Genomic DNA, 14,517 nt, shown 5'->3' with positions numbered 1-14,517 from the left:
AGAGTTCAATTCACTTCCCAAAGACTCAAACTAAGGTTTCTTGACTGAAACATAAAGGGAATTTCTGTCAAACAGATGTTTGAATGCAACGGGAGCTAGGGATAGATGGGCTCTGGGAATTAAAGTAGATAGGAGTTCTGGAAAGTGGTTGAAAAAATAATGTTTTATTCTATCTCTTCATTTTCTTTGTTGAAAAGAATCTTGTGTTGTTTCCAACAAAAAAGAAGTTGTGTGTAAAAAGTAGTTAGAAGAACCACAGACCCCATTGAGACTGCACATGTGTTCCCTACACGGAAATAAAAGTATGAAGGAGGCAGAACAAAATAATGCCTCCTTAAGAAAGTAGGAGAATATATATTTAAGGGGTTTTCTGAAAAGGAACATTTTTATTGTTACGTAGACTAGACCCTGGAAGTATATTAAAGTTTTGTCAAAATTCCTAAGTTCTTTAAACAGCTGAATCTTTGGGTTTTTCCTTCATCCCTACCACCCCACTTTGTATCCTAAGGTTACATTCATTATTTGGTATTTTTAGCAAATCTGCTTGCCCAGTTAGGCATGTTCATTTTGCCTGTTTAAATAAAGATCTCGAGAATACAGCTAATATTTTAGCATTATCTATCTGGAAGAGACTTGTTCAATCACTGTGGGAGAGCCTGGATTTCACCAAGCTAATTGGTCCTTCCACTCAATATGGAAAACTCTTGAATCTCTCTGATGGAAAGCCAATAACTGAATAGAAATCATCTATCTATCTATGTATCTATCTGTATATATATGTAGTGTGTGTTGTTGTTGGTGGTGGTGTTGGTGTTTGTTTGTCATTCTGAAAGAGGACTATGACATTAGAAAGATGATTCCATGAAGTGCAAGGGAACTGGACTGAAATGAAGTCAGGCTCTGTGTGTGTGTGTGTGTGTGTGTGTGTGTGTGTGTATGTGTATCTAGATCTATCTAGATCTATTTCTCACCTCTCTGCATCCATGAGATTTCTTCACCAGTCAAGTTCAGTTTCCTTCTCTTCACAATAATGGGGCTGTCCTAGATACTTCTCCAAAGTCTTCTCACCCGATCAAAAAACCTGAGAATTAAGAACAGTGGGGTACTGCTGCAGTGATGATGGGGGGATGTGGTTGCCATTCCTTTTCCTTCCTGACCAGACAACTAATTTGAGTCTTTATGAGCTGACCTTCACAGACCTGAGCTTCCCTTTTGTTTCCTTGGTTTTCTCCTCTGTAAAATGAAATATTCCAGTGATCTCTAAGTTACTCTTCCAGGACTATAGCCTAATAACCTATATATATATATGTGTGTGTGTGTATGTGTGTGTGTGTGTGTGTGTGTGTGTGTGTATACATATATATATTCTAAAGTGAAAAATCAAATTCAGTTTGGCCCATTTTTGGTCAAGTATTGGTACATTCAAAGCATGATGCTGGTTCTAGAAATACAAATATGAAAGATTATGCAAATACTTGGTCTCAGAAGCAATCTAATATTAGGAATGTCACAAGACCAGCTAGGTGGCACAGTATATAAAACTTTGGGCCTGGATTTAGGAAGACTTATCTGCCTGAGTTTAAATCAGACCTTGGATACTTAACTAGTTGTGTGGGCAAATCACTTACCTAGGTTTGCCTTGCTTTCCTCATCTGTAAAATGAGCTAGAGAAGGAAGTGGCACACCACTCCAGTATTTTTGTTGTTGTTGGTACATGGTACATGATTAAGGTTGACCAAAAAGTTTGATGTGATAGAACTTTCTTCAAGCCTCAGAGCAAATATCACCTTCTGTATCAGGTCCCTCCTGGTTTCCCTAAGACACTAGAATTTTCCTCTCTAAGGTTATCTTTAATCTGTTTGTATCTTGTATGTACCTAGTTATTCTCAAGCATTAAAATGTAAGCTCCTTGAAGATAGGGAGATTTTTTTCTTTATGTCTTCAATTCTTAGCACAGTGCCTGAAACATAGTAAGCTCCTAAAAACACTTTTTGATTTATGACTAATTGATTGATTGATAGGACAAGTACAGACAGAGATGAAGTAGGAGTGCAATTGTTTGGAGAGGAGACTCCTTCCTGCCATGCAAGAAATGATAATATGGTTCCATAGGCATTGCCATGTGGGAGGCCATGTAAAGAAAATCAAAAAAGTGAAAGAAAAGTGATGATCATCTGTGATCCCTTTTTGTGGAATATTAAGGCAATTCTTAGTGGAACTGATGATAATAATAGAAAGGATTTACCCTAGAAAAGAGCAACAGATTTGTGATGGAGCAGAGTCTCCCAAGGCTTGTCAAATTAGTTGACTGCTTCTCACTTCTGGTGATTTACATGGACACATATGGTGCCCCTCAAAAAAATTTACACAACATTGCTAAAGATTTGAGTTCTTGGGAAAAAAAATTTGACAAATTTATGCTTGATAAGTATGTGCAAAAAGATCACTGTGAAAATAATTATATTTTATGCATCAATATCAGCTTCAGAGACTGAAGAGGAAGTTTCCTATACTCAGTAATCAGTAAATTTAATAAATGGCCAGACTGATATTTGGTGACTACAAAGCAGAGATGAGAATAGATGAAGTGGTGACAATTACACTGGAAAACTTTGGCCAGAAATAAGGAATAGGGCGGAATGAATTATTAAACAAAGAGAGAGAAAAGAGGGAAAAAGAGAGAAGAAAAAGAAGAAAAATGGAAGGGAGGAAGAAAAGAAGGAAGTAAGGAAAGAGGGAGGAAGAAAAAAATAAAGAAGAAGAAAAGGAAGAAAGAAAGAAGGAAAAAATAAGCAAGGAAGATGAAGGAAGGAAGGAAAGAAAGAAAACAATTTATTAAATACTTATTGTGTTCTAACCACTATATTAGGTGTTAGGGATACAAATGAAAAGCCAGACAGTCCCTGCACTCAGCAGTGGTGAGTGTGGAATGGGAAACAGTCAAAATACATCAGAATATAGGATGACATAACACACATAGAATCTGGCAAAGGATGTTTAATTTGAACAAGAAAATTACAAGGATGGTGATGGATCCATGGGTCAATTCATTGATACACAATTACCAGGAATGGTAATTTTGTTTTGATTACTGTTACTAGAGCCAGAAGTGAAAAATAAGGGAGTGATGAGGTAGAGAAAGTGTGTGTGTGTGTGTGTGTGTGTGTGTGTGTGTGTGTTTTCCCTTGCATGGTATTGGGAGAGTCAGAAAGCAGCAGTTGTGGTTGATTTGGGTTGGGTTCCTTATGAAGTTCTTTCATCATTCAGCAGCTCAGGGCCCAGGAGATTTGGGTTGGAGATGAGTATGCAAGGCACAAAGATGACCAGGAAGTAATATATACTAAAGGCATGGAAAAAAATCTCAAACCTTGTTATTACTGTAAATAAAACAACCCATAAAATATTGACAATTACCAATCTACTTATTTTCCTATCTATCTATCTATCTATCTATCTATCTATCTATCTATCTATCTATCTATCTTCTATCTATCTGTCTGTCTGTCCGTCAATCTGTCCATCCATCTGTCAGTCTGTCTGTCTGTGTATCTATATTATTTATGAAAATGATTTTCACATGGACTAGGGGAATCCTTGATGAATCTATTAGGAGGGAACAAGCAGACTTTCATAATGATATTACACAGTGGACTCTGTTTATGCTTTCCTAATATATGAGAACATGCAAAAAATATAACATCCTTCTGTGTTTATTGTCTATTGAACACAAAAAGAAAACACATTTGATTCAGAAAAGTAAGGTATTATCTTTAATGCTCCTTTACAACAAATTTTCTCTCATTCATCCATCAAAATCATTCACTAACACATCTAGTAAGAGAGATAACCTTATTCAACCATTATCACTCACCAACTTGAAGTGGAAATAAAACAGGAAGACATACGCTCACCAAAAGTGTTCATCATCGGGTTGGACAAAATCTAAAGTAGAGAGGAATTCCACTTACGGAGGGTGAGGTTCTCCAAATAATTCCTTTTGTGGATGACAACATTGTGTATATCAAGTCTTGGAACATTTCAGAGCCTCCTAGAAGAAATTCATGACCCCTCAAAAGACTATAAACACGGAAAACTTAAGCGGATGAAAACTGTCTATTGTTCAGGTTAGGGCATTCAGATAGGCAACTTTTAGAGATTGTCTATAATCAGTATATCTGTCAGGGATGGAGAGTAGAAATAAATGATGAGTTTGATCAAAAAAAGGAGAGGAGGGTGTTGAATTGTCTTGAAGTTCCTTCAGTAATTCCCAGCTTGTCATATGACCGTAGGTCTAGAGTTGAAAAGGCCATCCAGTCTAACATCCTTGTCACGCAATTGAGGAAAATGAGGCCAAAACAGATAAAATCTTCTGCATTTCTATATATTAGTAACAAAGCCCAACAGGAAGAGATAGAAAGAGAAATACCATTTAAAGATAGGGTAGACACTATAAAATATTTCCGAGTTTGCCTGCCAAAACAAACCCAGGGACTACATGAACACAACTACAAGACACTTTTCACACAAATAAAGTCAGATCTAAAGTGGAAAAACATCAGTTACTCATGGGTAGGCTCAGCCAATAAAATAAAAATGACAATTCTACCTAAGTTAATTTACTTATTTATTGCCCTACCAATTCAACTATCAGATAATTATTTTCTAGAGCTGGAAAAAAGTATCAAAATTCATCTGGAAGAACAAATAGTCCAGAATATCAAGAGGACTAATGAAAAGAAATGCTAGGGAAGATGGCCTAGCTCTACCAGATCTCACGTTGTATTATGAAGCAGCAATTATCAAAACCACTTGGTAATGGCTAAGAAACAGAAGGGTAGACAAGTGGAATAGTCTAGGTACTCAGGACACAGTAGAAAATGAATATAGCAATCTACTGTTTGATAAACCCAAGGACCCCAGCTTCTGGAATAGGAACTCATTGTTCCACAAAAATTTCTGGGAAAACTGGATAAAAGTGTAGTGGAAACTGGGCATAGACCAATACCTGACACCATACACAAGAGTAAAATCCAAATGGTACAAGATCTAGGTATAAAGATTGATACTATGGACAAATTGATGGAGCAAGATTTATGGAGAAGGGAAGAATTTTTGAGAATTTTAAAGAAGAGATAGGGAGCATTATGAAGTGCAAGATGGATAATTTTGATTACATTAAACTGAAAAGTTTTTGCACAACCAAACACAATGCAACCAAAATTTAGAGGGATGTAGAAAACTGGGAAAGAATTTTTACAGCTAATGTCAGTGATAAAGGCCTCATTTCTAGAACATATAGAGAACTGAGTCAGATGTACAAAAATACAAGTCATTCCCCAATTGATAAATGGTCAAAGGATATGAATAAGCAATTTTCAGAGGAAGAAATTAAAGATATCTATAGTCATATGAAAAAATGCTCTAAATCACTATTGATTAGAGAGATGCAAATCAAAACAACTCTGAGATACCACATCACACCTATCAGATTGGCAAACATGACAGAACAGGAAGATGATATATGTTGGAGAGAATGTGGGAGAGTTGAAGCCCTTTTCGTGGAGCTGTGAGCTGATCTAACCATTCTGGAGAGTAATTTGGAACTATACCAAAAGAGCTACAGAAATGTGCATACTCTTTGGCCCCACAATAGAGCTTCTGGGACTGTATCCCCAAGAGATCATAAATTTGGGAAAGGGTCCAACATGTACAAAAATATTTATAGCAGCACTCTTTGTGGTGGCCAAACACTGGAAATTAAGGGGATGCTCATCAATTGGGGAATGATTGAATAAATTATGGCATATGAATGTAATGGAATACTATCTTACTATGAGAAATGATAAACAGGAAGACTTCAGAGAGGCCTGGAAGGACTTATATGATCTGATGCTGAGCAAAAGGAGTGGAACCAAGAGAACTTTGTGCACAGCAATGACCACAGTATGTGAGAGTTTTTTCCTGGTAGACTTGGAACTTCATTGCAATGCAAGGACTTAAAAAAATTCCCAATGGTCTTCTAAGGCAAAATGCCTTCCACATTCAGAGAAAGAACTATGGAGTTCAATCGCAGAATGTAGCAGATCTTTTTGTGTGTGTGTGTGTGAGTATGTGTATTGCATTTTGGTTTGTTAGATGATATCTCCCACTCATTTTAATTCTTCAACACAACATTACTACAGTAAAAATATATTTAATAGGAATGTGTGTTTAGAACCTATACAAAATTATATATCATCTCAGGGAGAGAGGGGAAGGTAAGGGGGAGGGAGGGAGAATAATAATCTAAGTTACATGGTAGTAATTGTAGAACATTGAAAATAAATAAAATTAATTTATTTGTGACTTGAATAAAAGAGCTCATAAACAAATGCAGAAAGGCAAAATATATGAAACGTACCCACTACAGACCATAACAAGAAATCATGATTGATAAAATAAATGAACAAAAGATGCAGCCCTGAATGGAAACTATGTAACAATTTCTTAAGTGAGGAGTGAGGCAAACCCCCCCAAAAAGAAACAATGAAGATTTGCATAATAAAGCTTATCAGCAATACAATATATAATAATGTATGACAGGCACTAAACAGTTCTCTGAGGAAAAAAAAACTATGTTTATGAATACATTAACATTTTTTTTTTAAAGAGAAAACTTAGGCGCAGAGTAGAAGAAGCAAACAGTGTTCAAAAACAACCCCCTATTGGTTCACTACATCTGACTGTTATTTGCTTGTTCTCTCTTTCCCCCATTGTTCTGATGTTAATCAGTTCACCGCTCACATGAGCACTTTCCACTTGGCTAACTGGGAGGATCCCACTCTTTAAAACCAGCACTGTGGAGGGCTTAGAGCTTGGTCAGGCATTGAAGATGCTATGGCTATCCACTGCATCCTGGCCCATTGCCAGTTGTCCTGACTTTTGGCCTGCCGCTGGACTTGATGACTCTGGAAGAGAGTGAGGATGGAGACTTTGTGCAATTAAATCCCATTCATTTACAAGTCAAGACATCACCCTCTGATGTTATTCATCCTCTTTGAAAATGAAAGAAGAACAATGCCTACTCTCTACAATATTGTCTTTCAATCCATTTCTCCTGTATTTTCCTTCTGTCCCAGGGCAGCTGGACTGGGTTATTCAAATTGCCTCTGTGTACCTGAGATAACGTGGCAAGAAATTCTGTAGTTGGAATTAGGAAGATGCAGGTTCAGATCTGGACAGTCATTGAACCTCTTTGTGCCTCTGCTTCTTCATCTGTCAAATAGGGATAATCCTAGCATCTATGTCTTAGCATTATTGTGGAAGCTCAAAGGAGACCTGTTGGTGATGCACTTTGCATCTCTAAAGTCTCAATGTCATTTGTGACTGTTGCCTCCTGATTCATTTAGAAAATAATGGAGAAATAGTCAGCTCCTCCCTAGCCAACTGTGCTTCTGAGATGAATATTGGTTAGCTCTCTTCCATTAACGTGATGCCAAATACTTAAATCACTGGTCTTCATGAAATGCAAAATTGGAGTCCTTGTTTCAGCATTGATACTCTTTGAGTTACTACTATTGTATATAGCTTTTAATAAAACAGTAATAGTAACATTTACACTGTGCTTCAAAGTTTGCAAACTGTTTTCCATATATTCTTTTATTTGATCTTCACAACAGCCCTATGAATAGTCGCTATTACCAACTTCATTTTACAGGTGGGGAAACTGAGGCTGAAAAGGTTAAGTGACTTGCCCAGGGTCACACAACCAGTTAGTGTTTGAGGAAAGATTGCCCCTCAGGTCTTCCTACTTCTACTACTCCCTTGGAAGGCAAAAAACTTGGGGCTTGTTATCAGGTAATTCTTTTTGCTATTTTGTGAGATTCTTCCTCTTCAAACAAGGCTATAATTCAGGAACATTGTACAGGGAGCTTTCCTTTTTAGTTAAGTAGACAAGAAGAAGCTTAATCATGGTCTTTGTTGCTGCTGTATTATTTACAATCATGTTCTACTCTTTGTGACCCCATTTGGGATTTTCTCTTTTTTTTCAGCTTATTAATACAGTATTCATTTGTCTTCCCTCTGTCAAACCCTGAGCCTGTGGCTTTCCCCAGGACTATCTGGTAAGATGGAGGGGGAAGTATTCACAGACTGCAAGAGATATGGAAGGACCAGGACAAGGAGAAACATTCAGAAACGTTGGGGGATAGAAATGGCTCCATCACATGGTGAAGAAGATGAGGAAAGCCACTATCAGGCAAAAAAGCCCAATGGCCTCAGACAGGGCAAAGCCCAGGATGGCGTAGGAAAACAGCTGCTGCTCCAGGAAGGGGTTCCTGGCATAACCAACGATGATACTTCCAAATACTGTCTCAATACCAGCTCCAGAGCCAACTACCCCACAGTGGCAGCCCTAGCTCCAACAAACTTGGCTGCTGTGTCAATGTCCCTTGAGACGGTGCTAGTTTGGAATCCACATCTGGGGACAAGTGAGGTCAAGGGACCTGATGCTGCCAAAATGCTGAGGTTCTCATCTGTCCGAACCTCTGGCCATTTTAGCATCACTGCAGATAAAGGTCTACTCAGTAGCTGAGAGCTGCTCCTCACAAGGGCAGGGGCAGAGATGAACTTGGTGCAGGCATACATTCTCAGGGGGTGCGGGGCAAAGCTGAAGATCTGCCGGCAGAGCAGAGGAGACAGAGAGGGGCCATTTGGAGTTTTCTGGCAAAGATTCTAGAGTGGCTTCCATGTTTTCCTCCAGTTCATTTTACAGATAAGGAAGCCAAGGCAAACAGAGTGAAATGACTTGCCCAGGTTCATACATCAATAAGTGTCTGAGGCTAGATTTGAATTCAGCAAGGTGAGTCTTCCTGATTCCAGGTCCAACATTCCATTCACTCTGCCACCTAGCTGTCCATCAGTGTCCTCACTGGCTACTGTCTCTTGAAAGTAGCAAAATCCTTTATGAGGAATTGTGTTATCTGAGTAAGGGGCAGTATATATAACTCCCATATACTTTTGACCTAGTAGCCATTTCTCATTCCCAGAGGGAAGTGGGGAGAAGAGATTATATGTACATAGATTACCCCCTTCCCTATCCTATTTTTCCTACAAAAATATCTCTTGAGCTCTCAGGAATAGGGAAGACAGTCAAAAGGCAAAGGGATGAAAACAGACAACCATGTCTCTTTTAAAGTCCATAGCAAAGGGTTACCTCCTCACCCATGAGTACATCCTCCTGAATCCCAGCTTGCAATTCATTAGGAAGGCAGCCTTAGACACCACACCCCAATCAGGAACCACCCTTACAAGCACCAGTGGTCATGCCTATACTTGTAAAGGGGACAACTTTCTTGTAAGGCATATGGACATATACAATTTACTCTATAATCAAAGAGGCTTATCAGATCAACCTTAGGGATCCCCAATGATCATTCCCCTCAACCTCATTACACTCTGACTATTCTATGATCTCATCTATGTTGGCTCTTCTTCTAATGAGATAGATCTCTATTCATCTACTTCCTGTCACCCTCTGTGACTCTTGGAATCTTTCTCTAAATCCTTTCAATTTGGTTGGGGCCTCCTTCTAGATCTCTTGACCTTGCCTAAATAGAAATGGATTCCATGGGCTATCCATTGGCTGTCTTTTCCTCTTGTAGTTTAACTAGTTCTGGTCTTGAGTGTCTCTGATGACAGTCTTCTCACTTGTTCTGGACATCTCTCAATTGGTACTTTATTGAACCCCACTCTGGGTTACCCTGTGCCTGTCTTTGCCTAAATTAGGATATTAAAAAATGGTTATTTGTAGGTGCCATTGTTACTCATGGATTTATTTACTAACAGAGAAACCATCTGGGTTATGGTCATGGGATCACTGATTATAGAGTTAGAGAGGACCTGGGTTGGAATTCCTTTTTGCTATTTATATGTTCTGAGACAAAGTCACTTCCATTCTCTGATCCTCAGGTTCTTCTTTGCTAAGGAGAGCTTTGTATGGAATGATGTTTAAGGTTCTTTTGAATTTTTAATTCCATGATGCTATAAACTGAAAACCTGAAAAGAAACATCTATTTCTCTTGATATGGGATATTTCTTCCTTTCATAATCCTTTTACATCTGTAGAAGGTGTAATAACATCTTCTCCAAAGGTGGTACCATTTATTCTAGAACTATGTGCCTGGTACTAGTTTCTCACTGCTAATTTCTGATGAGCATTTGGGTTTGAGAGTCCAGAAGTCACAAAATTAATCTTTCATAGAAGCTAAGGTAGGAAAGTAAGTATGTTTCACAGAAGCCTTATAAGGAAAAACAGAACTAAAGGAAGAACAGACACATATTATTAGTTAACAGAGAAGTAAGAGGATGTGGGAGCTGCTGAACAGATCTTGGAGTCCAGAAATTTAAAATCACACCCTGGGCACCTCATAGGATCACACAAGATCACCAGTTCTGAGTTAGCAGATCTTCTAGTTCAGTTCCTCTGCTGACTTCCAGTCTCATAGCTCCAACTGTCTTTCAAACATCTTAAACTAGAAGTCTAAGGACATCATTCACTCAATACGTCCAAAGTATCTTCTCTCCTCTCTCCCCACATTCCTTATTACTATGAAAGAAAACACTATCTGCCCAGACCCACAGGTTCACAACCTAGGAGTCATCCTTGACTCCTCCCTCTCTCTTCCCCCCACCCCTATATCCTATCTGTTGCAAAGGCCTATCAAGTGTACCACCATTGCAATATGCCTTAAATAAGCCCCCTTCTCTTATGACCCTTCCACAGCCCTAGTGTAGGCCCTCATCATGAGATTATTGCAATTGTCTGCTAGTGGGTCCGTCGACCTCAAGTCTCTACCTACTTCAATCCATCTGTCCTTCATTCATCCACCAAAGTGGTTTTCCAAAAACGCAGGTCTAACCATGTCGCTCCCCTACTCAATAAACTCCAACAGCTCCTTATTGCCTCCAGAATAAAATACAAAATCCTGTTTGGCATCAAAAACTCTTCATAGACTAGCCTCCTACTATCCAATTTTCTTATGTTGCTCTCCAATTTGTATCATTTGATCCAGTGACAGTAATCTCCTGGTTTTTCCAAGAACAAGATCCTCCATCTCTAAGCTTAGGGCATTTTATCTAGTCATTCCCCATACTTGGAATGTTCTCTCTTCTCAACTCTACCTCCTGGTTTTCATGGGTTCCTTTAAGCCCCAACTAAAATCCTATCTTCGACAGGAAGTCCTTCCCATCCCTTTTAACTCTTGTGCCTTTCCTCTGATAATTATTTCCTATTTATCCTGTACATACCTTGTCTTTATATATGTTGTCTTCCCTGTTACATCGTATGCTCCTTGAGGTCGGGTGCTGTCTTTTGCCTCCTTGGGTGTCTCCAGCATTTAGTGTAGACCCTGGCACATGATAGGTGCTTAACAAATATTTGTTGATTGATTGATTGTAGATGGGTAAGGTAGCAGCTACAATGAAGAAATCAGTTCACGATAAAAAAGCTACCAAAGAAACATCATCTTTTACCCTATTTACTGCTACAAATTAAATGTGACAGTTATATTCATTAATTTATGGAATAAGCCCAAGACTCCTGTGTGTGTTCCCTAGTTAATGCAAACTTTAAAGGGGTGTTATCATTAAAGAGACCCCAAAGTGACAGTAGGGGAAATTTTCTCTACAATTGAACCCATAGCACTTGTCCAATTCTGGTACCCTGCTTCCCTTCGGATCTGCACTATGTGGCTTCTTGGCATTCCAACAAAGGCCTTCTCTCTTTGTTTGAGGTGTATTATAATTCATGCCAATCAAATGGGACTTTTTAAAATGATGTCCCCATTATTCTTTTACTTCATTTGCAAAAAGGAACAAAACACACACACATACCCAATTTTGATGTGCCAGAGCCAACTGAAGTATGAGATGTGAAACACGCATTCTTGTATTTCCCCTACTTTGACGTTTTATAGAATGGCCTGTTTGGAGGAACAGCGGGGGTTGGGGCTGTTTCAGATAGGGCGGCATGTGGCAGAATAGGGCCCCATTCACATCTTCTGTGGGCCAGTTTGCAAAGGCCCCGTGCTGTGGGAACCTTGTAAAGAGAAATGTCTGCAACCACACCTGGGGCTGCTGAGCATGAGCTGCACTCCCAGCTTGGATCAGACTTTACCCTCCTTTTCTTCTCTAGAAGTTTTCTGCTGACAATGTTTTCTTAAATGAACCAAACCAAACAATGACAAAACAAAAAAAAAAAAAAACCCACAAGGGTGGGGCCACAAGGGAGAGATGTCCAGCCAGATAGGGGAGGGCCCAACAGACCCCAGTTTAGAGGAACTCTTTAATCTGCCTACATTTCCTCTTGTTCCATATTCCTCCTCATTTTATCTTTAACTGGCACCTCCTGTGCTAACATTCTCTCTATAGGAGTTAGAGACCTGACTGATATCCTAAGATTTGGCTTTCAGAGAGACAAGTATCTTCTCTCAGCAAATCCCACCAAGGTTACAATGGCATTATTGACTTTTTAAAGCTGGAAATGAGCTTGGAGATCATTCATATAAATCCTCTACCTATTATTGATATAAAGGAAGCTAAATGGGGCAGTGCATAGACATGTTGCCAAACACACACACACACACACATTTCCCTTGCATAAATGCAAGAAAAGTATAGAAAATGAAAATACTACAGTTAGAAAGATGGGTTCAAATCTAGCCTCAGAAGCTTACTATGTGATTCTGGGCAAATAATTTGTACACTATCTGTATCAGCTTTCTCAACTGCAGAATGGGGATAACAATAGCACCTACCTCATGGAGATTTTGCAGAGATAAATTGAGAGAATGTTTGTAAAACACTTAGCATAGTGCCTGGTTTAATGAATTAGGTTCTTAATAATTACTTTTTTTGCTTCGCCCTCCTCCCTCCTTATAGTTTAACAGTGGCTTGGAGACTTTCCCAAGGTCACCTTGTAACTGACATCTCAGTAGCCAGATGTATTTACACACTTTCCATAGGATGACATCCATCCCTCTGGGAAGCACTGGACAAATCCACACCCACCAAATCAGACATTTCACCTAAAATTTATGTGTCTAAGCTTTACTCAGGCTCACATTAAAAAGATTTTTCACTAGAAGTTTTAAGTATAGAGGAATTTTATGATGACCCAAGTCTAATTCATGCCATCTTTTCCTTTTTTCCAGATAAATTGCAGCCTGGGCTGCTCAGACACGTATAGTCTTGACAGACTGGGGCTGTCATCAAAGAACCGGATCTGGATCCCACAAAGGCCCGAGACATCCAGCCCATAGACAAACAAAATGAACAGAGCAGCATTAAAGAAAACTTGTGTATGTGGACAACACTATAGAAAACTAACTTTGTGTTAACCCACTAAAGAAAGACAAGGACTTTGAATGCCAAAATACAGACAGCTCCATGAAAGGGAAAGAACATATACAAAGTAGGCAGACTGAATAAAAGTATTTATCCTGAAACCACACAAGTCATGGTAATTAAATTAGGTCAGGCTTACTATAAAGCTACAGAGATCAGGCTGTAACTAATTTCAAAAGGGACAGAAAAGACCTGAAAAGAAAAAAGATTGACAGCTCCTTATTTTTTAAAACAATCAATTCAAGAAACACCAGAAAGAGGAAAGAAAAAAAACTGATTTAGGAAGAACATGCCTCTGTGTAGAATCTGGTCTGAGCAGAGATATTCAGGTTCATCTGAAAAGTTTGAGACTTCCCTAGTATCCCAAGTAAAAAGAGAAACCTGACCACATGTGAACTTTGCCATTGGGAGGGAGCAAAATCATTTAGAAAGCTCTGCCCTCCCCACCCCATGCTGCTCTAGGGTTTTAACATGTTATAAAAGAGGCCCAACTTTCTCCTATAACTAGTAACTTCACGGAACCTTTCTTAGCATCAGTATCTTTGGCCTTCCTTGTTTTAATAAAAAAACCCTCCTGAATTGTATAAAGTGAGGCAAGTACAATGAGACTTTTCTTTAAAACCATGTCTTCCCAAAGACCACCTGCTGGGACCTATTAAAATGACTTTTAAAAACAGTTCCAAACATTCACTTTGAATGTAAATGTGCCAGGTTGTAAAAGCCTCTGGGGACACAATTCCTTGCATGTGAGAAAGGGGCATGGGGAGATTTTTTGATGGAAGAATCTATTAAAGAATTTTCAAAGACTATCTGACTTTTGTCGTCAGAAGTATTCCTTTTCCTGGTAGCCATGACCATGCTAGAAAGGTAGTATGGTACAGTGGATATGGCCTGATATTAAAGCTGGGAAGATCTGTATTCAAGTCCCCCTGTGACAGGTACTAGCTTTGTGACTTTGGGCAATTCATTGCAAGGTAACTCTTAAGACTGTAAGTCACAGAGAAGGATAAGGTTTTCTTTACTTGGGAATTTCATATACAAATGAGATGATAGGTTCAAGCCCTATATCCTTGGCAGAATTCCTTCCATTATCAAATGAGATATTTGTAAAGCATTAGTATGATGCCTGGCAAA

The 14,517-nt window shown here is 38.9% G+C and overlaps 1 long non-coding RNA gene and 1 pseudogene across 3 annotated transcripts in view; one reads left to right on the top strand and one right to left on the bottom strand.

The window, feature by feature from the left end:
- LOC140514877 (uncharacterized) overlaps positions 1-14,192 on the top strand; it is a 172,333-nt gene extending 158,141 nt beyond the window's left edge. For all 3 annotated transcript variants that reach the window (XR_011970761.1, XR_011970760.1, XR_011970759.1), the window contains one exon: positions 13,191-14,192. This is a non-coding gene — a long non-coding RNA (uncharacterized lncRNA). The remainder of the gene's footprint in view (positions 1-13,190) is intronic.
- LOC140514876 (ATP synthase F(0) complex subunit C2, mitochondrial pseudogene) lies at positions 8,201-8,631 on the bottom strand (annotated as a pseudogene).
- Positions 14,193-14,517: the final 325 nt, after the last annotated feature.

This window comes from Notamacropus eugenii, chromosome 7 (genome assembly GCF_028372415.1).
Source record: "Notamacropus eugenii isolate mMacEug1 chromosome 7, mMacEug1.pri_v2, whole genome shotgun sequence".
Lineage (NCBI taxonomy): Eukaryota > Metazoa > Chordata > Mammalia > Diprotodontia > Macropodidae > Notamacropus > Notamacropus eugenii.
The sequence above is the reverse complement of the archived record's forward strand: the minus strand, read 5'-3'. Positions and strand labels throughout refer to the sequence as shown.